Source organism: Schistocerca cancellata, chromosome 1, assembly GCF_023864275.1.
Source record: "Schistocerca cancellata isolate TAMUIC-IGC-003103 chromosome 1, iqSchCanc2.1, whole genome shotgun sequence".
NCBI classification, from domain to species: domain Eukaryota; kingdom Metazoa; phylum Arthropoda; class Insecta; order Orthoptera; family Acrididae; genus Schistocerca; species Schistocerca cancellata.
The window spans coordinates 192,167,258-192,195,038 of record NC_064626.1 but is presented as its reverse complement, the minus strand read 5'-3'; positions in this window follow the sequence as shown (position 1 = coordinate 192,195,038).

The window sequence follows — 27,781 nt, the reverse complement described above, 5'->3', positions numbered from 1 at the left end:
CTACGACCTAGCAAGGCGCCGTATTCAATTGATATTGAGATTCTATTAATGTATCATCAAGAGCGGTGTTCTACAAATGTGGATTAAAGTTAAGTATTCCAGAAGCTACGTACTTTTATTTATACCATTCATTACGTATCCTGTTTCAGACCTCACGCCAGCCTGCGTGAGTTTAAGCGCGTGCCTTTCGGCTCCCTCTCATTGTGTCTAGGCTGTCTTGTCTAGACACAACAGCCTCTCTACATTTTATATCCACTATACTTCGACCATCATTAGTCATCAGTTATCACTTGGAGACTACTAGACACAGGTGTCTTTTATATTATTTACAAAGTAATTTAGGTGATGTAGGTTATTTACAGTCTTTTGGGTTGTTATAAAAGTCTTATTTTGGCCGTAAGGGTTTCGCTTCATTTTAAAACAACTTCAGTTTTCAGCGTAGCGATGTAGTTGTTCTTACAAATCTGTTTGCCAATATCGTAAACAGTTCTCGCGTTTTAAATTACTAATAATAAACAATATTAAATTACTTTTATTACTCACGTTTTCTGTGTCTTACTTCATTCAAAACGTTGTTCTACACATAAGTGTACACTTCTAGTAGACTGCTCTTCACAGACACCAAATATATTTTAGCTTTCGTGTGTGTGTGTGTCTGGGTGTGTGTGTCTGTGTGAGAGGAGATCACATGTTACAACTTCTGTGTGCTCAAATTTTTACTTTGTTAAGCCTATTTCATTGAGGCTCTATGCTGGGTGATAATGAATGCTTTTAGCAACTGGTATAAGTGATAATGTTCTTTTAGATGCTAATGGTTGTCAGGTCATTATTTTTGTGTGTCTTTTCTGTGACTGCCTTTTGAACTCTAAAATTTTCTTCAACACATATCAAAAAAAGTTTTGCGTCACCTCGTTTACGAGAGTTCCGGTACCTGTACAGAAAATTGTAATAGAGGTGAACATTAACATCATTTCCGCCCTTTTTATTGCTCATGAGAAACACACACTGCACATTTTCCACCATACAGCGAGACCTTTTGAGGTGGTGGTCCAGATTGCTGTACACACTGGTACCTCTAATACTTAGTAGCACGTCCTCTTGCGTTGATACACGCCTGCATGCGTCGTGGAACACTATCCACAAGTTCATCAATGCACTGTTGGTCCAGATTGTCCCATTCCTCAATTGCGATTTGGCGTAGATCCTTCAGAATGGTTGGTGGGTCACGTCGTCCATGAACATTCCTTTCCAATCTGTCCCAGGAATCTTCGACAGGGTTCATGTGTGGTGAACATGCTGGCCACTCTAGTCGAGCTGTTTCGATATCTTGAAGCAAGTCATTTACAAGATGTGCACAATGTGGGTGCGAATTGCCGTCCATGGAGACGAATGCCTCACCAATATGTTGCCCATAGGGTTGCACTATCGGTCGGAAGATGGCATTAACGTATCATACAACTATTACGGCCGCTTCCATGGCCACCAACGGCGTGCGTCGGCGCTACATAATACCACCCCAAAACAGCAGGGGACCTTCACCTTGCTGCACTCGCTGGTCAGCGTGTCTAAGCCGTTCAGCCTGACTGGCTTGCTTCCAAACACGTCTCCGATGATTGTCTGGTAGAAGGCACATGCGACACTCATTGGTGAAAGGATCGTGATGCCAATCCTGAGTGGTCCATTCGGCATGTTGTTGGGCCCATCTGTACCGCGCTGCAAGGTGTCGTGGTTGCAAAGATGGACCTCGCCATTGACGTCAGGAGTGAATTTGCGCATCATGCAGCCTAGTTTCAGTCGTAACACGACGTCCTGTGGCTGCACGAAAAGCATTTTCAATGTGGTGGCGCTGTTGTCAAGGTTCCTCCTTGTCATAACACGTAGATAGCGGTCATCGACTGCTGTAGTAGCCATTCGGCGGCCTGAGCGATGATTATCATCGACACTTCCTGTCTCTCTGTATCTCCTCCACGTCCGAGCAACATCTATTTGGTTTCCTCCCAGAGGCCTGGGCTCTAGAGAGCCCTTCCTGTCTCAGAGTAACAGTGTGGTCACGATCGAACAGCGGTATTGACCGTCTAGACCTGGTTGAACTACAGACAACATGAGCCGTGTACCTCCTTCCAAGTGGAATGACTGGAACTGATCAGCTGTCGGACTCCGTCTAATAGGCACTGCTCATGCATGGTTGTTTATATCTTTGAGTGAGTTTAGTGACATCTCTGAACAGTCAAAGGGACTGTGTCTGTGCTACAACATCCACAGTCATCGTCCATCTTCAGGAGTTCTGGGAAACGGGGTGATACAAAACTTTGATGTACACATCGATATGCCTAATACCCAGTAGCACATCCTCTTGCATTGATGCTTTCCTGTATTCGTCATAGCATACTATCCACAAGTTCACCAATGCACAGTTGATCCAGATTATCCCACTCCTCAATGGCGTATCGTACAGCCGTTACGGCACCTTTCATGACCACCAACGGCGAACGTCGACCCCACATAATGCCATCCCAAAACAGCAGTGAACCTCCGTCTATTAGGCGTTGCTCATGCATGGGTGTTTACATCTTTGAGCGGGTTTAGTGACATCCCTGAACAGTCAATGGGACTGTGTCTGTGATACAATATCCACAGTCAACGTCTATCTTCAGGAGTTCTGGGAACTTGGGTGATGCAAAACTTATTTTGATGTACACACCGGTACCTCTAATACCCAGTAGCACGTCCCCTTGCATTGATGCATATTTCTCGTGAGAGAATATTACTTTTATGTTCCTATATCCCAAATAATTGTAGCGGAATGTGACTATAATGTAAGCTAAATAATTGTTTAACGCTACAGTAGTGAAGCCGTAGTCACAATACATAACATTTTTCTTCCAAAAAGGGTTACATTACCGGTTTTAAATGTTTTACATTTGAAAATGAGGACATTTTTCGTTAAAATCGGTAATGTAATATCTTTTTTAAAGAAAAATTACATGTACTGTGAATATGGCTTCACTACTGTAGCGCCAAATAAACATTTAAATTATTTTTATGTCTTAATTCAGTGTAGTAACTCCAGAGCTACAGAATACTCAGTTACTGCAAAGAAGGTGGTACTGAGTGATATTTTGTAGAACACAGCAATTTCCAGCAGAGAGTCCTAACATATTGTTTCATTAATGATTAAAACAGATTAATATCTTGCCATGTCAGTAAACTGACACACCTTTAGGACCAGAACGAAACAAAAAATAAGGATGACAGGTCTGAAATGCAGAAACTTATCCCTTTTGCACGCTACCCTTTCCTAACAGCAGTTTTTATTTTTGTAGCTAAGACGTTGATTAGTGTAGCATCAATTTTTCACATATGATACTTACCACACTGCTATATAAACAATGCCGTTTGATAAACATACTTTGGGTTTTCGAATTTTTTCTATGTGTTATTAACCTAGGTTTCTTGGCAGATAAAGATAACATGGAGTTTGAAAGACGTCTGCTCTTCTCTGACACAATGGGGTATATATATACAGGTGTATGCCTGTTTCGATTAAAATCGATTCTTCCTTGTCAAACAAACGTTGAAAGTAAGATACATGTTTAGAAGAATAGAGAGACATTTAGCGTTAGTTTAGCTTTCTGAGAAGCTAAAATGTGGGCAGAACTAGGAGTGACAAGCACATTCGATAACGAGTGAAGCTTAATTTCCTAAAGTGACGAGAGATCGTTTCTCCATTAAAATGATTAAGCACTTGAAACGTCCCCTTTGAACAATTATACAAGACTGTGCTTAAACTGACACACAATAATTTTAGCGCAACGCAATCTGACTATCAAAAATCCCTACAAAAGAATGGCCCTGACTAACATTAAACTATACCTTTCACTGATCACTTACCTCACAAAAATCCTCATTACTCGAACTACTGCAATACAGCGAACGCCACTACTGCCAGCTAAATAAAAGATTCGAACTAAGGAAGGCACCAACTTCTGATAGGGATAGTTAGCAAATGAAAGATATTAGTAGAGAACAAACAATGTATTTACCTTAATAGTCATAATATATATAGCAGTTCATGACAAATTACAAAACTCCGCCATTTCTCTCCCCACATTCACCACTGCTGGCGGCTCACCTCCAACTGCCCAACGCTATGCGCTGTTAACATCCAGCTGCCGCTGCCCAACACTACAATGGCAGACAACAATGCAATCTAGCACACAGGCTGCACACAGCACAGCCAGTGATTTTCATACAGAGCGCTACGTAACGTTGCCAATAAGAAAACATAAACAGCCTACTTACATAGCCCCCATGCTCCCCACAAAAAATTTTACAATTTTTTTTGGCCAGTGGCCAATAATGATTTGATAAATTTTTTTATAATTACACTAACAACGATATCCAATGCACACACTTATTGATACAATGTTGGTCAAAAGCTAAAATTTTCTCACAGTCCATAAAGACAGTCCTGATCATTCATCATAATAGTAATTACAGTTTTTTTTTTTTTACAAAGTCTCATTAGTAAAAAAAATTGCACACAGAAGTAGTGGATTTCCATGCAGTCTTGAAGAAGTAGTGGTGTCCTTCCAACGGAAAGACAGTGCTGACTCTTGACATGCTGACAGGTAATGGGCCACAATGGAGCAAACCCACAGCAGAGTCAGTCGAAGTTGATGAATATTGGTAGGTAGGTCATCACAGAGTAGACCCACTGTAGTCCTGGTAGAGATTGTGGTATTGGTGGGCCACCAGAGGTGCAGACCCACTGCAGTCCTTGTAGAAATAATGGTATTGGTGAGTCAGCAAAGGTGTAGACCCACTGTAGTCCTTGTAGAAATAATGGTATTGGTGAGTCATCAAAGATGCAGATCCACTGCAGTCCTTGTAGAGATGGCCAGCAGCCATCTGTTGTGACTGTGCGGGTGCACAATCACCATTGAAGAGTCTTGCAGTTAATATAGCAAGTCCATAACCACCACTTGTGCACTCACAAAGTTTTTGGAATTGTCCTTAAAACCAGCAATGCTGTTATCCAGTCCCTTGCTGAATTATTAACACATGTGCAAACACTAACAGTCCCTACTTCTCACATATTGTCCACATACTATGACCGACAGAAACGTGTACAATGAAATGGATGCTTACAAGTTACTGTGGCTAGTTTGCATTGTTGTCTGCCATTGTAGTGTTAGGCAGCGGCAGCTGGACGTGAACAGCGCGTAGCGTTGCGCAGTGGGAGGTGAGCCGCCAGCAGTGGTGGATGTGGGGAGAGAAATGGCGGAGTTTTGTAATTTGTCATGAACTGCTATATATATTATGACTATTAAGGTAAATACATTGTTTGTTCTCTATTAATATCTTTCATTTGCTAACTATCCCTATTAGTAGTTAGTGCCTTCCGTAGTTTGAATCTTTTATTTAGCTGGCAGTAGTGGCGCTCGCTGTATTGCAGTAGTTCGAGTAATGAAGATTTTTGTGAGGTAAGTTATTTGTGAAAGGTATAGTTTAAAGTTAGTCAGGGCCATTCTTTTGTAGGGAATTTTTGAAAGTCAGATTGCGTTGCGCTAAATAATAATGTGTGTCAGTTTAAGCACAGTCGTGTACAAATGTTCTAAGGGGACGTTTCACACTGAAGAATGCAGACGCCGTCCTCATTGTAGTAAATGTGGGCCTTGCACACAGTCTACTATAACTGTTGTTGTTCTGTAACTCACATTGTTGTAAAGACAGTGATTAATATCTACAGGCTTACGTTTGTGATTTACGGGCTCGTGATCAGAGTGCCAATATGAAATGTTATTAGTTTTTTATCAGTAGATGTTTGGTAAAAAAATCGCTGCGTTTCGACGTAGAGGGCCAGCTGTTAATTAGGACCCTCTGCCTTCCTGCAGAACAGCTTCAGTACGTAACTGTCTCACGAAGATAATTTTTTCTCCAAAGAGTATGTCAGACAGTCACATTATAATGATCGTAGCTTCAGAAGCGCCATCTGACCTCTGTATGTCGTGAGCCAGATTTGTGGCCTGGCTCCAGTAAGTTGTTCAGTAACTGCCACGTTCCTCTGCAATATACAGCTGAGGCAGATCATCCACTTCCTAATATCCATATTGTGGCTCGCAATGGTCGTTGCAGCAGGAGCACTCTGCTTTAATGGGGAAGGGCATGATTATATCAAAAAAGAACATCTACCAGGAATCTACAATTTACATACGGCAGTTATGTGACTCAGTTGGTTAGAACCAGCGACTATGTTGTTTTCTTCCAAGACAACGGGAAAGAAGTAGCTTATAGATATTATCAATCACTTGGAGGAGGTTGATACTTTGTTAACTCATCATGATTATGTGTATATGACAAATGTTGGCAGCAGAACGAGGTTTGTGGCTATTATTTTGTTGTGCTTGTCCATAATATTTAGTCTGTGGACTGCAGTGTACATTTCAGCTGGAGTTAAGATGGGTCACTGCAGGGATATGATTTACTTATGCCTGACGGCCTACTCCCTGCTGTGTCATGTGCAGTTCCTGAGGGCAGTGCTGACTATAAGAGAGCGGCTGGGCGCTGTCTACGAGCTGATGTTGAGGGGAGTCCAGCCACTGGTCGTCTCGGAGGCAGACCTGGATGAGAGATTGACTCGAGCAACACCACCTGCTGCGTCCGCGCCAATTGGGGACGCCTTGCGAAGATTTCAGCACGCCAGAATTGTGCTGCACAGGATTGGCCGCCTCTGCTCGCAGCACTATGGCCCCGCGCTGCTGTTCGCTGTCATTTACAACGCTGTCGTCATAGTCTGTTTGTTGAACGCCATAACAGTAGTGGCTGGAGGGTTTTGGATTCCGCCAGATGCTAAATTAGCACTACTGACCCCACTGTCTCTTTTTCTGGTATTATGTGTCGGCCACATTCTGATCGCATGCTGGGCAAGCTCTTCTGCAGTGGAGAGAGCTGTTACCACTGGACACAGGTTGGCGAATATGAGACTGCTGTTACGAACATCAGCTGCTGTAGATGTCTTTGGACTTCCTCTGTTTTCGTTTTTTTTGACATCAGCCTACACTTCTTTGGATCTGTCATAACAGCTTCCTTTGCCTACTTAGTGGTAGTGAGACAGCTCTCTCCATTGTAAGTACAGTTATAAACAAAGTAACTCACTTTTTATAGTCAGCTTTCCTTTTGGAGAAGATTGAGGTTTAAGTGTATTAAGGTTCTAAAGTAAGTGCAAAGTAACAGATACAAGGTATCAATTTTTTATGCAATGAGTAATTTCCTTACTGAATAAACATATATCATCTTCATGTGTGTACACAAATATAAACTTACTTGATTAATTTCAGCTCACAGTAGGTTAAATGTAACCGCTACCTAAGCATTTTTAAATATTCAGTTCTGTTACTATGATGCACTCAGATGTAAATAATCACTACAACTAACTTCTACATTCAGTGGAAAAAACGATGCTGTATTTAATGGCAACTCAAAATAAATGCATTACCCTGAGACTTCATTTGACAATAACATTTTTGTGATAACCAAGCATTTTTGAAAATATTTTTATGCACAAGGCAGCTGGCATACAAGACACCAGTTTTGTTACCACAGCCTTATAAATGAAAATATGCAAATATTTTGGCACCAGTTATGGAAATGAAATGATCTGCTTTCCACACTTTGGCCAATCAGTTAACAGTCCAGTTCTAAATATTGTCGTTCAGGTAATTTGACGAGTCATGTGAAAAAGAGTGAACATTAATCTCTCCGAGATAACTAGTTTATCCTTGTCCGACACTGTTGGCACTATCTACTTTTATTTCATCAAGTCATATGTTGATTCGGTGAACATCGAAAAATTTTCCAGTTATTGGCACATGTTAAAGGCTTGAGTAATTGTCTAAATTTTCCATAAATATATAAGTTCATAGTACATATTTATTAACACAACTGAAATTCAATTAAATAATACATGAGTTTAGAAGTGGTGCCACTTGTAACTACAGAACTATAGTTGCTAGTGTACAAGGTGACATAAAGAACATCTTAAGGATACGAAAGACTCTGGAAGTGTATCATGGAACATTTTAATGACTTTAATCGTAGAGTGTTATATTATTTTGATTTGAAACGTTTGAAGTAGAGATGTCTTTATGAATACAAAAACATATGCGATACTATAAAAGCAAAATAAACCAAGCAAATGAAATCTGTGACTGAAATTCAATATAAAATGAAGGTTATTTATCTTTAGGAACTATGATAGGCTATAACAGAAGGTTTTATGAATTATGTATATTACTCATTTTCAACTTTACATGTAAAATATCCTCCCATTTACTAAGATAAAAAACATTAATCGAATATTTTTTAAATCTTTCAAACGCATATGTTGTTGTTGTTGTGGTCTTCAGTCCTGAGACTGGTTTGATGCAGCTCTCCATCCTACTCTATCCTGTGCAAGCTTCTTCATCTCCCAGTACCTACTGCAACCTACATCCTTCTGAATCTGTTTAGTGTATTCATCTCTTGGTCTCCCCCTACGATTTTTACCCTCCACGCTGCCCTCCAATACTAAATTGGTGATCCCTTGATGCCTCAGAACATGTCCTACCAACCGATCCCTTCTTCTGGTCAAGTTGTGCCACAAACTTCTCTTCTCCCCAATCCTATTCAATACTTCCTCATTAGTTATGTGATCTACCCATCTAATCTTCAGCATTCTTCTGTAGCACCACATTTCAAAAGCTTCTATTCTCTTCTTGTCCAAACTATTTACCGTCCATGTTTCACTTCCATACATGGCTACACTCCATACAAATACTTTCAGAAATGACTTCCTGACACTTAAATCTATACTCGATGTTAACAAATTTCTCTTCTTCAGAAACGCTTTCCTTGCCATTGCCAGTCTACATTTTATATCCTCTCTACTTCGACCATCATCAGTTATTTTGCTCCCCAAATAGCAAAACTCCTTTACTACTTTAAGTGTCTCATTTCCTAATCTAATTCCCTCAGCATCACCCGACTTAATACCACTACATTCCATTATCCTCGTTTTGCTCTTGTTGATGTTCATCTTATATCCTCCCTTCAAGATACCATCCATTCCATTCAACTGCTCTTCCAAGTCCTTTGCTGTCTCTGACAGAATTACAATGTCATCGGCAAACCTCAAAGTTTTTATTTCTTCTCCATGGATTTTAATACCTACTCCGAAATTTTCTTTTGTTTCCTTTACTGCTTGCTCAATATACAGATTGAATAACATCGGGGAGAGGCTACAACCCTGTCTTACTCCCTTCCCCACCGCTGCTTCCCTTTCATGTCCCTCGACTCTTATAACAGCCATCTGGTTTCTGTACAAATTGTAAATAGCCTTTCGCTCCCTGTATTTTACCCCTGCCACCTTTAGAATTTGAAAGAGGGTATTCCAGTCAACATTGTCAAAAGCTTTCTCTAAGTCTACAAATGCTAGAAACGTAGGTTTGCCTTTCCTTAATCTTTCTTCTAAGATAAGTCGTAAGGTCAGTATTGCCTCACGTGTTCCAGTATTTCTACGGAATCCAAACTGATCTTCCCCGAGGTTGGCTTCTACTAGTTTTTCCATTCGTCTGTAAAGAATTCGTGTTAGTATTTTGCAGCTATGACTTATTAAACTGATTGTTCGGTAATTTTCACATCTGTCAACACCTGCTTTCTTTGGGATTGGAATTATTATATTCTTCTTGAAGTCTGAGGGTATTTCACCTGTCTCATACATGTTGCTGACCAGATGGTAGAGTTTTGTCAGGACTGGCTCTCCCAAGGCCGTCAGTAGTTCAAATGGAATGTTGTCTACTCCGGGGGCCTTGTTTCGACTCAGGTCTTTCAGTGCTCTGTCAAACTCTTCACGCAGTATCGTATCTCCCATTTCATCTTCATCTACATCCTCTTCCATTTCCATAATATTGTCCTCAAGTACATCGCCCTTGTATAGACCCTCTATATACTCCTTCCACCTTTCTGCTTTCCCTTCTTTGCTTAGAGCTGGGTTTCCATCTGAGCTCTTGATGTTCATACAAGTGGTTCTCTTATCTCCAAAGGTCTCTTTAATTTTCCTGTAGGCAGTATCTATCTTACCCCTAGTGAGATAAGCCTCTACATCCTTACATTTGTCCTCTAGCCATCCCTGCTTAGCCATTTTGCACTTCCTGTCGATCTCATTTTTGAGACGTTTGTATTCCTTTTTGCCTGCTTCATTTACTGCATTTTTATATTTTCTCCTTTCATCAATTAAATTCAATATTTCTTCTGTTACCCAAGGATTTCTACTAGCCCTCGTCTTTTTACCTACTTGATCCTCTGCTGCCTTCACTACTTCATCCCTCAAAGCTACCCATTCCTCTTCTACTGTATTTCTTTCCCCCATTCCTGTCAGTTGTTCCCTTACGCTCTCCCTGAAACTCTGTACAACCTCTGGTTCTTTCAGTTTATCCAGGTCCCATCTCCTTAAATTCCCACCTTTTTGCAGTTTCTTCAGTTTTAATCTACAGGTCATAACCAATAGATTGTGGTCAGAGTCCACATCTGCCCCTGGAAATGTCTTACAATTTAAAACCTGGTTCCTAAATCTCTGTCTTACCATTATATAATCTATCTGATACCTTTTAGTATCTCCAGGGTTCTTCCATGTATACAACCCTCTATCATGATTCTTAAACCAAGTGTTAGCTATTATTAAGTTGTGCTCTGTGCAGAATTCTACCAGGCGGCTTCCTCTTTCATTTCTTAGCCCCAATCCATATTCACCTACTACGTTTCCTTCTCTCCCTTTTCCTACACTCGCATTCCAGTCACCCATGACTATTAAATTTTCGTCTCCCTTCACAATCTTTCTTTTATTTCATCATACATTTCTTCAATTTCTTCGTCATCTGCAGAGCTAGTTGGCATATAAACTTGTACTACTGTAGTAGGTGTGGGCTTCGTATCTATCCTGGCCACAATAATGCGTTCACTATGCTGTTTGTAGTAGCTTACCCGCATTCCTATTTTCCTATTCATTATTAAACCTACTCCTGCATTACCCCTATTTGACTTTGTGTTTATAACCCTGTAGTCACCTGACCAGAAGTCTTGTTCCTCCTGCCACCGTACTTCACTAATTCCCACTATATCTAACTTTAATCTATCCATTTCCCTTTATAAATTTTCTAACCTACCTGCCCGATTAAGGGATCTGACATTCCACGCTCCGATCCGTAGAACGCCAGTTTTCTTTCTCCTGATAACGACATCCTCTTGAGTAGTCCCCGCCCGGAGATCCGAATGGGGGACTATTTTACCTCCGGAATATTTTACCCAAGAGGACGCCATCGTCATTTAATCATACAGTAAAGCTGCATGCCCTCGGGAAAAATTACGGCCGTAGTTTCCCCTTGCTTTCAGCCGTTCGCAGTACCAGCACAGCAAGGCCGTTTTGGTTATTGTTACAAGGCCAGATCAGTCAATCATCCAGACTGTTGCCCTTGCAACGCATATAATGGCTATTAAATTATCTGTGGGCGGTTGTTATTTAATCAAATACTGTATATAATTTAAAGATATTTTAAAAAATTCTAAAGCAGAATATCAGCTATTAACTCTAACATCGTTGATCAGTTTATCCTTACTTAGTAGTAATACTATAAGAATGGGTAGTAGTTAGTGGCCTGAGGCATCAAGGAATAATTAATTTGGTAATGGAGAGAAATATGTAAGTGGAAGGTGAGCAGGTGTATTGACTGTATAGGAAGGCAAAGGGATCTCCCAAGCAAGCAGGTTGAAGTTAATGTAGGGTGCAGCAATTTCACAGAGGTGTGGAGGCATTTCGTTTATCTGTGAGTAACTGAATAAAAGCAACAATCATTTTTCCAGGTGGATTTCACTTTAAGTCGTTGCCGCATCTTGAGTGGCTCGAAATACACATTTTCGGTAAATACTGTACTTTGAACTTAGACTGCATGTTGATCCATTGTAGCTCTTAGCTATAAACAGACCGACACATGGCACACACTTACTCAGTACTTACAAAGCGTTGTTCACATATATGCTTGCTGTTCTGCATGGGACACTATTTTTCTCCAACAACAGTAAACTGCATACCTTTGCATCATGTTCTCTGTTTGTTTCGAACAGCATTACCAAATTAAAAAGTTCATATGTGATATTATAGCAAATGTGTGTGTGTGTGTGTGTGTGTGTGTGTGTGTGTGTGTGTGTGTGTGTGAGGGGCGGGGGGCGGGAAGGCATTTTATTGTGTATGTTTTACGTGTATATTTGAAGGCTGGCTAGTTTTAGTTGTAATTTGTTGTTTCTGAGTGTTCTGTCACTTGTTAGTTGCTTGCTGCTTCCTGTGGCATGTAGTTTCTGGCAAGTATCTTGCTTTGGAAATAAGATATTTGTTTCAGCTATTTATTCCGGAAATATTGATGGATGGACAGTGTGAGTTTGAGACATACTGGTCATCGCATATCTTATGCAATGCTTAGCGTCAACAGAGAACTTTGATTAGTCTTATCATTATAAACAAAGCGATTTATTTAAACTGAAACTGCGTTTACCTGTCAGACAGAGCTGTCCTAGATTAGCCTAGTGGTACGTTCGATTTAATAATACGTACTAACAAAGTATTCCGTACTCCAAGAGCAACTAAGTAGTGCTGCTTCCCGCTGGTAGCGGAGAGGGATGGGCTGCCTCTCGAGAAGGGGCAGATGTGGAACTGGCGTGGTTATCACTGCCTCTGTTCATATATGCAGTGAAACCAAGCACCACGCTAGCATTCAGAGACCACTTTCTCCAGATGGTCACATCAAATCTCAGTGAGAGGAAAAAGCATTTTGTTTTTAATGAGAAACACACATACGCTTTCGTTCACACTGGATCTCAGATGATCGGAAAGTAATGTCATTTCTGTGCATGTCGATAATTGTTTGTCATGTATCACCTCAATGAGTAATTCAAACCCGTGCGAAAATATTTCCAGGTTAGAGTAACTTGTTGACTCATAACAACTAAATCTTAATTTTTTTTTTTTTTGCAGTTTATGGTGAAATGGCCTGCCAAATATCAGAAGAGATACATATCCGTCATCATCCCCTTTTTGAATTTCGCAAAGGTAGTGGCTCTCTCTGAATGAATCGCCACGAAGTACATCTAGGCAAGGTTTACACACCAAAGCCGCTTTTGTGTGTTGGTGGAGTATTTACGGGTTCATTCATTTTGAAGTGCTGAAACCTGGACATACCGTGAATGCAGACTTTTACTGTAAACAACTTTTTTAGACTAAATCAATCTGTAATTCGAAAGTGCCCTGCAGTGACCCATCTTAACTCCAGCTGAAATGTACACTGCAGGGATATGATTTACTTATGCCTGACGGCCTACTCCCTGCTGTGTCATGTGCAGTTCCTGAGGGCAGTGCTGACTATAAGAGAGCGGCTGGGCGCTGTCTACGAGCTGATGTTGAGGGGAGTCCAGCCACTGGTCGTCTCGGAGGCAGACCTGGATGAGAGATTGACTCGAGCAACACCACCTGCTGCGTCCGCGCCAATTGGGGACGCCTTGCGAAGATTTCAGCACGCCAGAATTGTGCTGCACAGGATTGGCCGCCTCTGCTCGCAGCACTATGGCCCCGCGCTGCTGTTCGCTGTCATTTACAACGCTGTCGTCATAGTCTGTTTGTTGAACGCCATAACAGTAGTGGCTGGAGGGTTTTGGATTCCGCCAGATGCTAAATTAGCACTACTGACCCCACTGTCTCTTTTTCTGGTATTATGTGTCGGCCACATTCTGATCGCATGCTGGGCAAGCTCTTCTGCAGTGGAGAGAGCTGTTACCACTGGACACAGGTTGGCGAATATGAGACTGCTGTTACGAACATCAGCTGCTGTAGATGTCTTTGGACTTCCTCTGTTTTCGTTTTTTTTGACATCAGCCTACACTTCTTTGGATCTGTCATAACAGCTTCCTTTGCCTACTTAGTGGTAGTGAGACAGCTCTCTCCATTGTAAGTACAGTTATAAACAAAGTAACTCACTTTTTATAGTCAGCTTTCCTTTTGGAGAAGATTGAGGTTTAAGTGTATTAAGGTTCTAAAGTAAGTGCAAAGTAACAGATACAAGGTATCAATTTTTTATGCAATGAGTAATTTCCTTACTGAATAAACATATATCATCTTCATGTGTGTACACAAATATAAACTTACTTGATTAATTTCAGCTCACAGTAGGTTAAATGTAACCGCTACCTAAGCATTTTTAAATATTCAGTTCTGTTACTATGATGCACTCAGATGTAAATAATCACTACAACTAACTTCTACATTCAGTGGAAAAAACGATGCTGTATTTAATGGCAACTCAAAATAAATGCATTACCCTGAGACTTCATTTGACAATAACATTTTTGTGATAACCAAGCATTTTTGAAAATATTTTTATGCACAAGGCAGCTGGCATACAAGACACCAGTTTTGTTACCACAGCCTTATAAATGAAAATATGCAAATATTTTGGCACCAGTTATGGAAATGAAATGATCTGCTTTCCACACTTTGGCCAATCAGTTAACAGTCCAGTTCTAAATATTGTCGTTCAGGTAATTTGACGAGTCATGTGAAAAAGAGTGAACATTAATCTCTCCGAGATAACTAGTTTATCCTTGTCCGACACTGTTGGCACTATCTACTTTTATTTCATCAAGTCATATGTTGATTCGGTGAACATCGAAAAATTTTCCAGTTATTGGCACATGTTAAAGGCTTGAGTAATTGTCTAAATTTTCCATAAATATATAAGTTCATAGTACATATTTATTAACACAACTGAAATTCAATTAAATAATACATGAGTTTAGAAGTGGTGCCACTTGTAACTACAGAACTATAGTTGCTAGTGTACAAGGTGACATAAAGAACATCTTAAGGATACGAAAGACTCTGGAAGTGTATCATGGAACATTTTAATGACTTTAATCGTAGAGTGTTATATTATTTTGATTTGAAACGTTTGAAGTAGAGATGTCTTTATGAATACAAAAACATATGCGATACTATAAAAGCAAAATAAACCAAGCAAATGAAATCTGTGACTGAAATTCAATATAAAATGAAGGTTATTTATCTTTAGGAACTATGATAGGCTATAACAGAAGGTTTTATGAATTATGTATATTACTCATTTTCAACTTTACATGTAAAATATCCTCCCATTTACTAAGATAAAAAACATTAATCGAATATTTTTTAAATCTTTCAAACGCATATGTTGTTGTTGTTGTGGTCTTCAGTCCTGAGACTGGTTTGATGCAGCTCTCCATCCTACTCTATCCTGTGCAAGCTTCTTCATCTCCCAGTACCTACTGCAACCTACATCCTTCTGAATCTGTTTAGTGTATTCATCTCTTGGTCTCCCCCTACGATTTTTACCCTCCACGCTGCCCTCCAATACTAAATTGGTGATCCCTTGATGCCTCAGAACATGTCCTACCAACCGATCCCTTCTTCTGGTCAAGTTGTGCCACAAACTTCTCTTCTCCCCAATCCTGTTCAATACTTCCTCATTAGTTATGTGATCTACCCATCTAATCTTCAGCATTCTTCTGTAGCACCACATTTCAAAAGCTTCTATTCTCTTCTTGTCCAAACTATTTACCGTCCATGTTTCACTTCCATACATGGCTACACTCCATACAAATACTTTCAGAAATGACTTCCTGACACTTAAATCTATACTCGATGTTAACAAATTTCTCTTCTTCAGAAACGCTTTCCTTGCCATTGCCAGTCTACATTTTATATCCTCTCTACTTCGACCATCATCAGTTATTTTGCTCCCCAAATAGCAAAACTCCTTTACTACTTTAAGTGTCTCATTTCCTAATCTAATTCCCTCAGCATCACCCGACTTAATACCACTACATTCCATTATCCTCGTTTTGCTCTTGTTGATGTTCATCTTATATCCTCCCTTCAAGATACCATCCATTCCATTCAACTGCTCTTCCAAGTCCTTTGCTGTCTCTGACAGAATTACAATGTCATCGGCAAACCTCAAAGTTTTTATTTCTTCTCCATGGATTTTAATACCTACTCCGAAATTTTCTTTTGTTTCCTTTACTGCTTGCTCAATATACAGATTGAATAACATCGGGGAGAGGCTACAACCCTGTCTTACTCCCTTCCCCACCGCTGCTTCCCTTTCATGTCCCTCGACTCTTATAACAGCCATCTGGTTTCTGTACAAATTGTAAATAGCCTTTCGCTCCCTGTATTTTACCCCTGCCACCTTTAGAATTTGAAAGAGGGTATTCCAGTCAACATTGTCAAAAGCTTTCTCTAAGTCTACAAATGCTAGAAACGTAGGTTTGCCTTTCCTTAATCTTTCTTCTAAGATAAGTCGTAAGGTCAGTATTGCCTCACGTGTTCCAGTATTTCTACGGAATCCAAACTGATCTTCCCCGAGGTTGGCTTCTACTAGTTTTTCCATTCGTCTGTAAAGAATTCGTGTTAGTATTTTGCAGCTATGACTTATTAAACTGATTGTTCGGTAATTTTCACATCTGTCAACACCTGCTTTCTTTGGGATTGGAATTATTATATTCTTCTTGAAGTCTGAGGGTATTTCACCTGTCTCATACATGTTGCTGACCAGATGGTAGAGTTTTGTCAGGACTGGCTCTCCCAAGGCCGTCAGTAGTTCAAATGGAATGTTGTCTACTCCGGGGGCCTTGTTTCGACTCAGGTCTTTCAGTGCTCTGTCAAACTCTTCACGCAGTATCGTATCTCCCATTTCATCTTCATCTACATCCTCTTCCATTTCCATAATATTGTCCTCAAGTACATCGCCCTTGTATAGACCCTCTATATACTCCTTCCACCTTTCTGCTTTCCCTTCTTTGCTTAGAGCTGGGTTTCCATCTGAGCTCTTGATGTTCATACAAGTGGTTCTCTTATCTCCAAAGGTCTCTTTAATTTTCCTGTAGGCAGTATCTATCTTACCCCTAGTGAGATAAGCCTCTACATCCTTACATTTGTCCTCTAGCCATCCCTGCTTAGCCATTTTGCACTTCCTGTCGATCTCATTTTTGAGACGTTTGTATTCCTTTTTGCCTGCTTCATTTACTGCATTTTTATATTTTCTCCTTTCATCAATTAAATTCAATATTTCTTCTGTTACCCAAGGATTTCTACTAGCCCTCGTCTTTTTACCTACTTGATCCTCTGCTGCCTTCACTACTTCATCCCTCAAAGCTACCCATTCCTCTTCTACTGTATTTCTTTCCCCCATTCCTGTCAGTTGTTCCCTTACGCTCTCCCTGAAACTCTGTACAACCTCTGGTTCTTTCAGTTTATCCAGGTCCCATCTCCTTAAATTCCCACCTTTTTGCAGTTTCTTCAGTTTTAATCTACAGGTCATAACCAATAGATTGTGGTCAGAGTCCACATCTGCCCCTGGAAATGTCTTACAATTTAAAACCTGGTTCCTAAATCTCTGTCTTACCATTATATAATCTATCTGATACCTTTTAGTATCTCCAGGGTTCTTCCATGTATACAACCCTCTATCATGATTCTTAAACCAAGTGTTAGCTATTATTAAGTTGTGCTCTGTGCAGAATTCTACCAGGCGGCTTCCTCTTTCATTTCTTAGCCCCAATCCATATTCACCTACTACGTTTCCTTCTCTCCCTTTTCCTACACTCGCATTCCAGTCACCCATGACTATTAAATTTTCGTCTCCCTTCACAATCTTTCTTTTATTTCATCATACATTTCTTCAATTTCTTCGTCATCTGCAGAGCTAGTTGGCATATAAACTTGTACTACTGTAGTAGGTGTGGGCTTCGTATCTATCCTGGCCACAATAATGCGTTCACTATGCTGTTTGTAGTAGCTTACCCGCATTCCTATTTTCCTATTCATTATTAAACCTACTCCTGCATTACCCCTATTTGACTTTGTGTTTATAACCCTGTAGTCACCTGACCAGAAGTCTTGTTCCTCCTGCCACCGTACTTCACTAATTCCCACTATATCTAACTTTAATCTATCCATTTCCCTTTATAAATTTTCTAACCTACCTGCCCGATTAAGGGATCTGACATTCCACGCTCCGATCCGTAGAACGCCAGTTTTCTTTCTCCTGATAACGACATCCTCTTGAGTAGTCCCCGCCCGGAGATCCGAATGGGGGACTATTTTACCTCCGGAATATTTTACCCAAGAGGACGCCATCGTCATTTAATCATACAGTAAAGCTGCATGCCCTCGGGAAAAATTACGGCCGTAGTTTCCCCTTGCTTTCAGCCGTTCGCAGTACCAGCACAGCAAGGCCGTTTTGGTTATTGTTACAAGGCCAGATCAGTCAATCATCCAGACTGTTGCCCTTGCAACGCATATAATGGCTATTAAATTATCTGTGGGCGGTTGTTATTTAATCAAATACTGTATATAATTTAAAGATATTTTAAAAAATTCTAAAGCAGAATATCAGCTATTAACTCTAACATCGTTGATCAGTTTATCCTTACTTAGTAGTAATACTATAAGAATGGGTAGTAGTTAGTGGCCTGAGGCATCAAGGAATAATTAATTTGGTAATGGAGAGAAATATGTAAGTGGAAGGTGAGCAGGTGTATTGACTGTATAGGAAGGCAAAGGGATCTCCCAAGCAAGCAGGTTGAAGTTAATGTAGGGTGCAGCAATTTCACAGAGGTGTGGAGGCATTTCGTTTATCTGTGAGTAACTGAATAAAAGCAACAATCATTTTTCCAGGTGGATTTCACTTTAAGTCGTTGCCGCATCTTGAGTGGCTCGAAATACACATTTTCGGTAAATACTGTACTTTGAACTTAGACTGCATGTTGATCCATTGTAGCTCTTAGCTATAAACAGACCGACACATGGCACACACTTACTCAGTACTTACAAAGCGTTGTTCACATATATGCTTGCTGTTCTGCATGGGACACTATTTTTCTCCAACAACAGTAAACTGCATACCTTTGCATCATGTTCTCTGTTTGTTTCGAACAGCATTACCAAATTAAAAAGTTCATATGTGATATTATAGCAAATGTGTGTGTGTGTGTGTGTGTGTGTGTGTGTGTGTGTGTGTGTGTGTGAGGGGGGGGGCGGGGGAGCGGGAAGGCATTTTATTGTGTATGTTTTACGTGTATATTTGAAGGCTGGCTAGTTTTAGTTGTAATTTGTTGTTTCTGAGTGTTCTGTCACTTGTTAGTTGCTTGCTGCTTCCTGTGGCATGTAGTTTCTGGCAAATATCTTGCTTTTGAAATAATATATTTGTTTCAGCTATTCATTCCGGCAATATTTATGGATGGACAGTGTGAGTTTGAGACATACTGGTCATCGCATATGTTATGCAATGCTTAGCGTCAACAGAGAACTTTGATTAGTCTTATCATCATAAACAAAGCGATTTTTTTGAACTGAAACTGCGTATACCTGTCAGACAGAACTGTCCTAGATTAGCCTAGTGGTACGTTCGATTTAAGAATATGTACTAACAAAGGATGAAAAATATAGAGTATTCCGTACTCCAAGAGTAACTAAGTAGTTCTGCTTCCCGCTGGTAACGGAGAGGGATGGGCTGCCTCTCGAGAAGGGGCAGATGTGGAACTGGCGTGGTTATCACTGCCTCTGTTCATATATGGAGTGAAACCAAGCACCACGCTAGCAATCAGAGACCACTTTGTCCAGATTGTCACATCAAATCTCAGTGAGAGGAAAAAACATTTTGTTTTTAATGAGAAACACACATACGTTTTCGTTCACACTGGATCTCAGATGATCGGAAAGTAGTGCCATTTCTGCGCATGTCGATAATTGTGTCATGCATCAACTCAATGAGTAATTCAAACCCGTGCCAAAACATTTCCAGGTTAGAGTAACTTGTTGACTCATAACAACTAAATCTAAATTTTTTTTTTTTTTTTTGCAGTTTATGGTAAAATGGCCTGCCAAATATCAGAAGAGATACATATCCGTCATCATCCCCTTTTTGAATTTCGCAAAGGTAGTGGCTCTCTCTGAATGAATCGCCACGAAGTACATCTAGGCAAGGTTTACACACCAAAGCCGCTTTTGTGTGTTGGTGGAGTATTTACGGGTTCATTCATTTTGAAGTGCTGAAACCTGGACAAACCGTGAATGCAGACCTTTACTGTAAACAACTTTTTTCGACTAAATCAATCTGTAATTCGAAAGTGCCCAGCGATTGTCGGCAGAAAAGACATTATTCTGCAACACGATACTGCAAGACCATACCGCGCATACCTGGAAAAAATTAATGAATTGAGATAAGAAGTATTGTCTTATTCACCATACTGGCCCGATATTGTGCAATCGGATTTCCATTTATTAAGATCGCTACAACGTTTTATAATCATAGGTCATTATCATGGAAAAAATGGTGTCTCTTAGTGGCTACTTAACTCGTACAGAGAACTGACAGACATACTGTACGGGACGTGAACGATGTAAATAATCTAACTATCAACACACTGCAGCAATTCTGTGACGATGTAGGAGCTGGCAGAAAATTTCATCAACAGCTCCCAGGTCTCAGAAAAACGAAAAGAATGAAATTCTGAAACTTAACACGAGGAACTATTCATATTATAAAATGGGTGTGAAAATACCCCAAATAATCACCCATATCGAAACTGAAACGTTATAAAAGGTGTCGCAGCGATTCTACAAGTACAATGCAACATAGAAAGTTGGGCTAAGGGAATTGAAAGTTAGTGATAAAGTATATTACAAAGCTATTGGTGTGTGGACATGCATGTGTGTGTGTGTGTGTGTGTGTGTGTGTGTGTGTGTGTGTGTGTATTATAAAAATGGCTCTCAGCACTATGGGACTTTGGGACTCAACATGTGAGGTCATCGGTCCCCTATAACTTAGAACTACTTAAACCTAACTAACCTAAGGACATCACACACATCCATGCCCGACGTAGGATTCGAACCTGCGACCGTAGCAGCAGCGCGGTTCCAGACTAAAGCGCCTAGATCCACTCGGTCACACCGGCCGGCTGTGTGTGTGTGTGCGTGTGTGTGTGTGTGTGTGTGTGTGTGTGTGTGTGTGTGTGTGTGTGTCTAATTACAAGCGGTGTGAAATATTTTTAGTTATCATGACAGACTACTGTACTACTTTGCTTAATCCATTATATAATACAGGTATATGTTTTTACGTTCGTGAAAAAGAAATTATTATACTTTTGTGTTAAGAACTTTAACAAGCATTTTGGACAGACTATCAGGAAAAATATAAATTTAAAAAATCATATTACAGATATGTTTCTAAATAAATTACATTCCAAGTCATTTATTACAGAATAATACTATTATTCTTTAATTTATTGATACTGAATGGAGCAGACTTTATCTCTAACCGTTTTTTCAACGATAGATGTTTAAACTGTAATGCATGGTACAAATATTGCAATTCAGACTATATGAGTTACTTGCGAAATCTGAGAAGATATGTCCCGTGGCAAATGTCTACTAACATTTATGAGAAATACTTATTCCCTTAAGCACAATCACTTTTCCGATTGTACTAGCTTATTTACAGTTGATGTAAACGTTTGAGTACACTAATAAGTAATTAAGACACAATAAAGTCACCAACCAAGATAAAGGATTTGCCCATGAACATCAGAAGAAAGATTTTAAACATTTTGACGAATGTGGAAGTGCACTTTCTGAAGTCAGTTTGAGTTCCAAAGTACGTCATGACTGAACTGAATGAACAGAGGAAAATGGTGTATACTTACCATTTGTACAGACGTAGCAGCATCAATATGTGGTCATAACATTCAGGAAAACATAGCGATCAAAATGGCAAAGGAGGAAGGTTTGGTTTTACCGACCTGCCGACCTGTCGACGTTAATGAGGAAACATAGAAATGAACATGGAAAAGTAAGAAAATTGGTCGTAAAGTACAACTGAAACCGGGTTATAGCTGTAAGCGCTCAAATAAAAGCACATTCTCGCATAATGCAAACTTACCGCATAATATATATTCAGAGTGGGACAAGTCCACAAAACTCTGGTCTGGAACATAATTATCATTGGAGATTAGGAAATGATGAATGATTATCAGCCCCAATCACATGCTCACATGCTGACACAGTGGCCAAACCGTCTCGATATATTTATGACAAAGAGAGACAACTACAATAACAAATCCCGTTATGATGCGGTCGTTCATGCGAAGACTGTACAGTCAGCTGTGCTTTCCTGCATCGCCCACCGTACAGTGATAAGCTTACACCTTCAGATGTCCATCTGTGTCACCCACCACTTGTAGCCTCAGACCAGCGACCCTGTCATTCTGATGTCAATCTAGCACACATCAAACACTATTAGCTATCCACCCAGAGACATTACATGAACACGACTTCTACACATGTGGGTCCTACTGAAGGAAATTTTGGTAGATACATCTTAGATGCATCTCAAAGTAGATAGGGAGTTGTTATGCTTGGAACTAAATTTTTGCTTGTCCAAAAAGAAACATGGAGTTTTTTTTGTGCTACACATTTGTTAAAACTGCGAGTTTCACGTCTAAAACAACAAACTTTACTTAACTGTACTACGTGCAATATACTCTAATAAATAAAAACATTGTAGTCATTAAAATATTCTATCTATAGGAAGAGGAACACATACAACATCTATGTCCTTGGTACTACTAAGAGGCGTAATAATCTACAGAAGGAAACAAAAAGTAAGGCATGCAGTTCCCTAAGTGCACGTATTGTTGTACTGTTTCTCCTAGATGGACTTGGGTTTAAAAATTTGTAAACTAAATTTTATGATAAATTTTATAAATAATCGACAAGTAGTCAAAGGAGAAGAGATAGTACTACAATGGACGTGTTATTCCATGAACTCTTGCGCCTCTATGCATAAACTATCTTTCCTATGTCATTCGCTTATCTTATCTGCTTGGATTCGGACCTAAGAGGACGTTCTTGTTTTAAGCGTATCTTGCTTTACCAGCTGATAATGTATTTAAAACCCGAAAAATATATTGGTTATTTTGTCAAAATAATTTTGTGCATGTGGTCAATCTATTGTCCTTCTGATACCTGTATTGCCTTATGTAGATATGGGACTTAACAGAGAATTTTCATTGTAAGGCGCCATCTTAAAGAAATCTTTAACATTTTTCTTTTAGCTCATCTACGAGACATGCCTTCGGTTAGGACAATTAACTTTATTTCAGATCCCACGAGACCGGAGGTAGCTACTAATAATTTAACAATTTTACTTACAGATTTTCTTTATATAAAGAGATAACATCCCAGGCAGAAAAGGTCTGGTCACAGGATTCCAGTTACATTACAGGATTTCATTTCTAGATGCTACTCTTGTTATCTCATGTTGGGGAATCGAGACGAAACCACGGTAAGTTACGTATTACAGTAGTGTTCATCGAACAGACTTGGCAAATATTCTCTGGTGCAATAAGCACACGATATCTCACGAACCTTGAATAATATCCATAGTGTTGGGAAATAAGAAAAGGACAATTAATTATCGACGATTACGTAACTACCCTGAGAACTGACCTAGTTACTGAGTGTTTATACACGTCGGGCCAAAGTAAACAATATATTACACTGTTATTAATATTACTACATCAGTTATTTCTCTTTTATGCTGAGCCAGTGCATTAATGTGTGTTTCTTTTTTATATGTCATATTTTATTTTATTACATTACACTAATAGTCACAAAATAATACAAATTTTTGTTTTATTACATTACATTGTCCGTCGAAAAGTCCCAGGCATTGTTTGTGACCTTACAGCACCTCTAAAGATAATAACTTTACTACCTGTTCCAGAGAAGCCTGCAGTGGAGTAGGATTTTTGTAGCAGCAATTAGCCCATTAGTGAGAGGCTAGTCGTGCCTAGGGACACAGATGGACGAAACTTCTGCCAGGAGGCACAAGACTAACTGTCACTACTGAGTGGGGGAGGAATAGTCCTAGACATATCAGGAAGGGACACAAGGCATAAGTGCGACACAGATTATGTTAATAGGTTGGAGGCGTTTAAAGGGCCAAAGTCGGGGCTGGAGACGTGGCTACAAGTGGCTGTGGACGACGGACGGCTCCTGGCGGCCGTCAGAGATAGAAGGTTGTGAGGAGTTACCATAGGCTGACATGTAAGTAATTTAATGGACAGTAGTAGCAAAGCTGGACCAAGTATTCACGCCAGATGGCCATTAGTGGCAGATAGAGGTGAGGGTAGGGCTGTGGAGGCGGTGGCTGAGGCGAGATGATGCTATCATGCCCCTCCCTTGTCCTAAGCCAACTCCCTTTCCTGAAAATGGCCAACAGAGAGCTTCTAAGACAACACACACATATTCTAATCTCCCAATCATAACGTAATACTTTTCTGGCTGTTAAAAAGAAACAGCCTGATAGTACATACTTCAGTACTATAATCTTGTCAGGTTTCAGAGCAACCTGACACAGTTCTGTCAACAGAAACACACAAACAAACATACAGCTTTACTCAAATGAAACTGAGTGGTTCCAGAGATCTTTTCATTCTCAAACATTCGAGGCGTATTTACGCTACAGTCTGCATAAGTACATCATCGACGTCTGAAACTTGAAAAGAGCTCCTCAACCTTATTGTTTCACTTGAATAAAGCACAAATTCCAGGGTTTTAGGCAGAATCCCCTGCTTCGTTTGATACTGAGCTGCTACACAAGTACACTTGGTGAGCTTCTGCAATGCTGTTCGAGTTTATGGGGAATGACAAGCCGGCTGGGGCGTGGGTGGGAATTTGGACTGAGGAGGGAGATGTTCTAGAGTACCTCATGCAGTTGTGCAAAGCCACCGTGCCGAAGTGGCGTAGTGGTAGAGTATATGACAAGTGAACGGGAGACCTGGTTTCGAATCCTGACGTTTGTAAATTTTCATTCGTCACTTCAGTTTGCATGTATACATCATACACATAGCTCTGTCAATTCTCGACTTGTCTGAAACTTTGCTGAACTCACAGAACACATAAGAACTACAATCTGGGATATTACCAGTTATTAAATCGAAATAGCCAATCTTAGTGTAGTTTTTTAAAGGCCATTAAAATGAAACTGCCAAACAATATGTACCTCAGAGACGACTATGTAGTTCTCTGTATCCCACTTGGCAACGACCAGAGTTTGATATTTCCACCCTACTTAGTGTAAGGCATAATAGAGACTCAGATTGTCGCAATGTCATTTCTACGGTTCAATTGCCTATATTATTGTTGTATAACAGCACAAAACACATGTGGCTAAAATAATATCGTAAGCAGGTAAGGCGGTAATATTTTACATTTCGTCTTAGGCGCAGCTCAAAAGTTACTGGCAGAATAAAAACGAACTTTCGTCAGCTGACCAAGCACAATTTTAGGGAGGAACAAGGCAATGCGTCATATTCTATACCAAAAATTTAAAGAACTGTCTTCATCGATTAGCCAATACAGTTCAATATTATCTTTGATCTTACATTATGTTCCAATTGTGCCACATCAAAGAACTTACGAGAAAGACTGTGATATTTACCGATTGGCACTGTGTTACTAAGAGTTTCTAATAAATTTCGGGCACTGAATCTCTTTTCTCTCTCACAATAAATTACTAAATAATACCAAGATTGATAGCATGTGAATCCTGTGAGGTTACATTATTCGACACCTTAGCACAATAAAGCATACCAAAAATAATATGGTTTGGAGGGATATTTAATGTAGTGTACCACTTAAGCAGTATATTTCTCTAGTACGCAAGTATATTTAACATAGACACCAAATAAGACATGTTAGCTTCATAAAACCTTAGATAATAATGGCAGCAGCTGTGTTTGCCTCCTTCAGAGACGATAATGGACAAGGCTGCATACAGCACAAACTTCTTTCTCTGATAGAAATTTGATTTTGGCCCCAAAATAAAATAGCTCTTTAAAGAAAATGAAAATTGTGACTCTTCAAGCTTTCCCGGCGGATGTGTTGTAAATAGTCTTCACGGGTTTGCAGCCGGATCCGGCGGCAAACCCGTGACGACTACTTACAAAATGAAAATTCTCTGTATTATTAATCAAAATATGTAAAGATTTAATCTACAACACTGCAATAAGTAAGTTGCTTTCTTTTTGGCACTACAGCTGTAGCTGACCGGTTAAGCTATACTTGACGACGATTTAGGTCGATATCCGTATCCCATTTGGTGAAACTCGTAATTGAAACCTCACTTTTATGTATGACAGCATTATTTACATTTCTAAAATGTCTGTACCATTATTGTGAAGTAATAAAAAACAAACAGGGTTTGTTTGTTGGCACTATTACTGTGTCCTATAGATTAGGTGCATTTGCCTACGACTTCAGTTCAGTATTGGTACACCACTTGGTGCGAGTCACACTGAACGCTTAAACTAGGTTTCACAGTGTTATTTCCAAGTTTAAACTCTCGGTGCTGTTGTCACTGCTGATCTAACTTACAGATTAAGGTACACTTGGTAATGACTGTCACACAGTGAAAACTACATAACAGTTCGATGAAACTACATATTGAACATTAGTTTTAACAGCATGGTGGTATAAGTCAGCCTTCGTTATGTGTACCTTAACCGGTAAATTCGTTGAGTATTGCCAATAACCATGCCTTGTGTGTTCTGTACTCCTAAACAGACAATACACGAGGAAATAAGGTTCTGACACTTAATTTGAGAGTCCATTGTGGTTTGCACCAAGTGGAATACAAATATCGAACTTAGAGGTCGCCTCATGGGGGACAGAGAACAAGATAGCCGAATTTGATATACATACTGATGGTTTTGTCTTAATGGGCGGTAAAACATTGGGCAGTGACTGGAAAATTTAGTGTGTATGTGTTTCTGTTCTGCTAAGATGCGCTGTTAGATTGCAGCGTATGGTAACAATATGACAGCTCTGAGTTACATAACGAAGGGCCGTTTCTCATTAATTGCCGACAAATCTTTGATTACGATTGAAAGGTCACAATATACGCGAGTATGTTAGCATAGTAGCTCCTCGATTAGTCTATTTTCAACAAATTGGCGTTGTCCAGGAAGGAACCGTGTGTGTTTTGCACTGCTACATACAAATTCTCTATGCATTTCGATAAATACTACACACCAGTTTCGATTTCCTCAAATTGCTATTTTGCTTTGGTATAAAGATAGAACTATGATCAGGTCTTGGCCCCAAGTTGGATGTACATGGAACAAGACACCAGCGAACATACTGGCTGACTGCGTCAGTTTGAATACCCTTAAAATACTGTTCTGTGATCTGGAGGTCTAAATACAAATATTTTGTGATAGGAGCTCTCTGACTGGCCCACTTCCAATATAAGGGCTAGGCTGAGGGGAGAGGAGGAGACATGATGAATTTATATTGCCGTTGTTGCTGCTGCTACCACTCTACCATCGCTTCCACTTGCCACAGCCGGAGGTGTGGCCTCGTGCGTATTTGATGCGTTAAATACTTTGATTTTCCACTGACAGTGATGGGTGACTCATCGGGCTGTTTATGAGGGCCCCACAAAGGTACAAAAGCATTCAATTGTGCTCAAATGTGTATCTGCATGAGACAGAACCTAAACTGTGAGCATCTTACATTGTTTTCCGCAGCTCCAGTCTGTGTTTAACATGTTTATAAACATGACCCTCTCAGTTTGATTCAGATGGAGGATAAATGTAAACT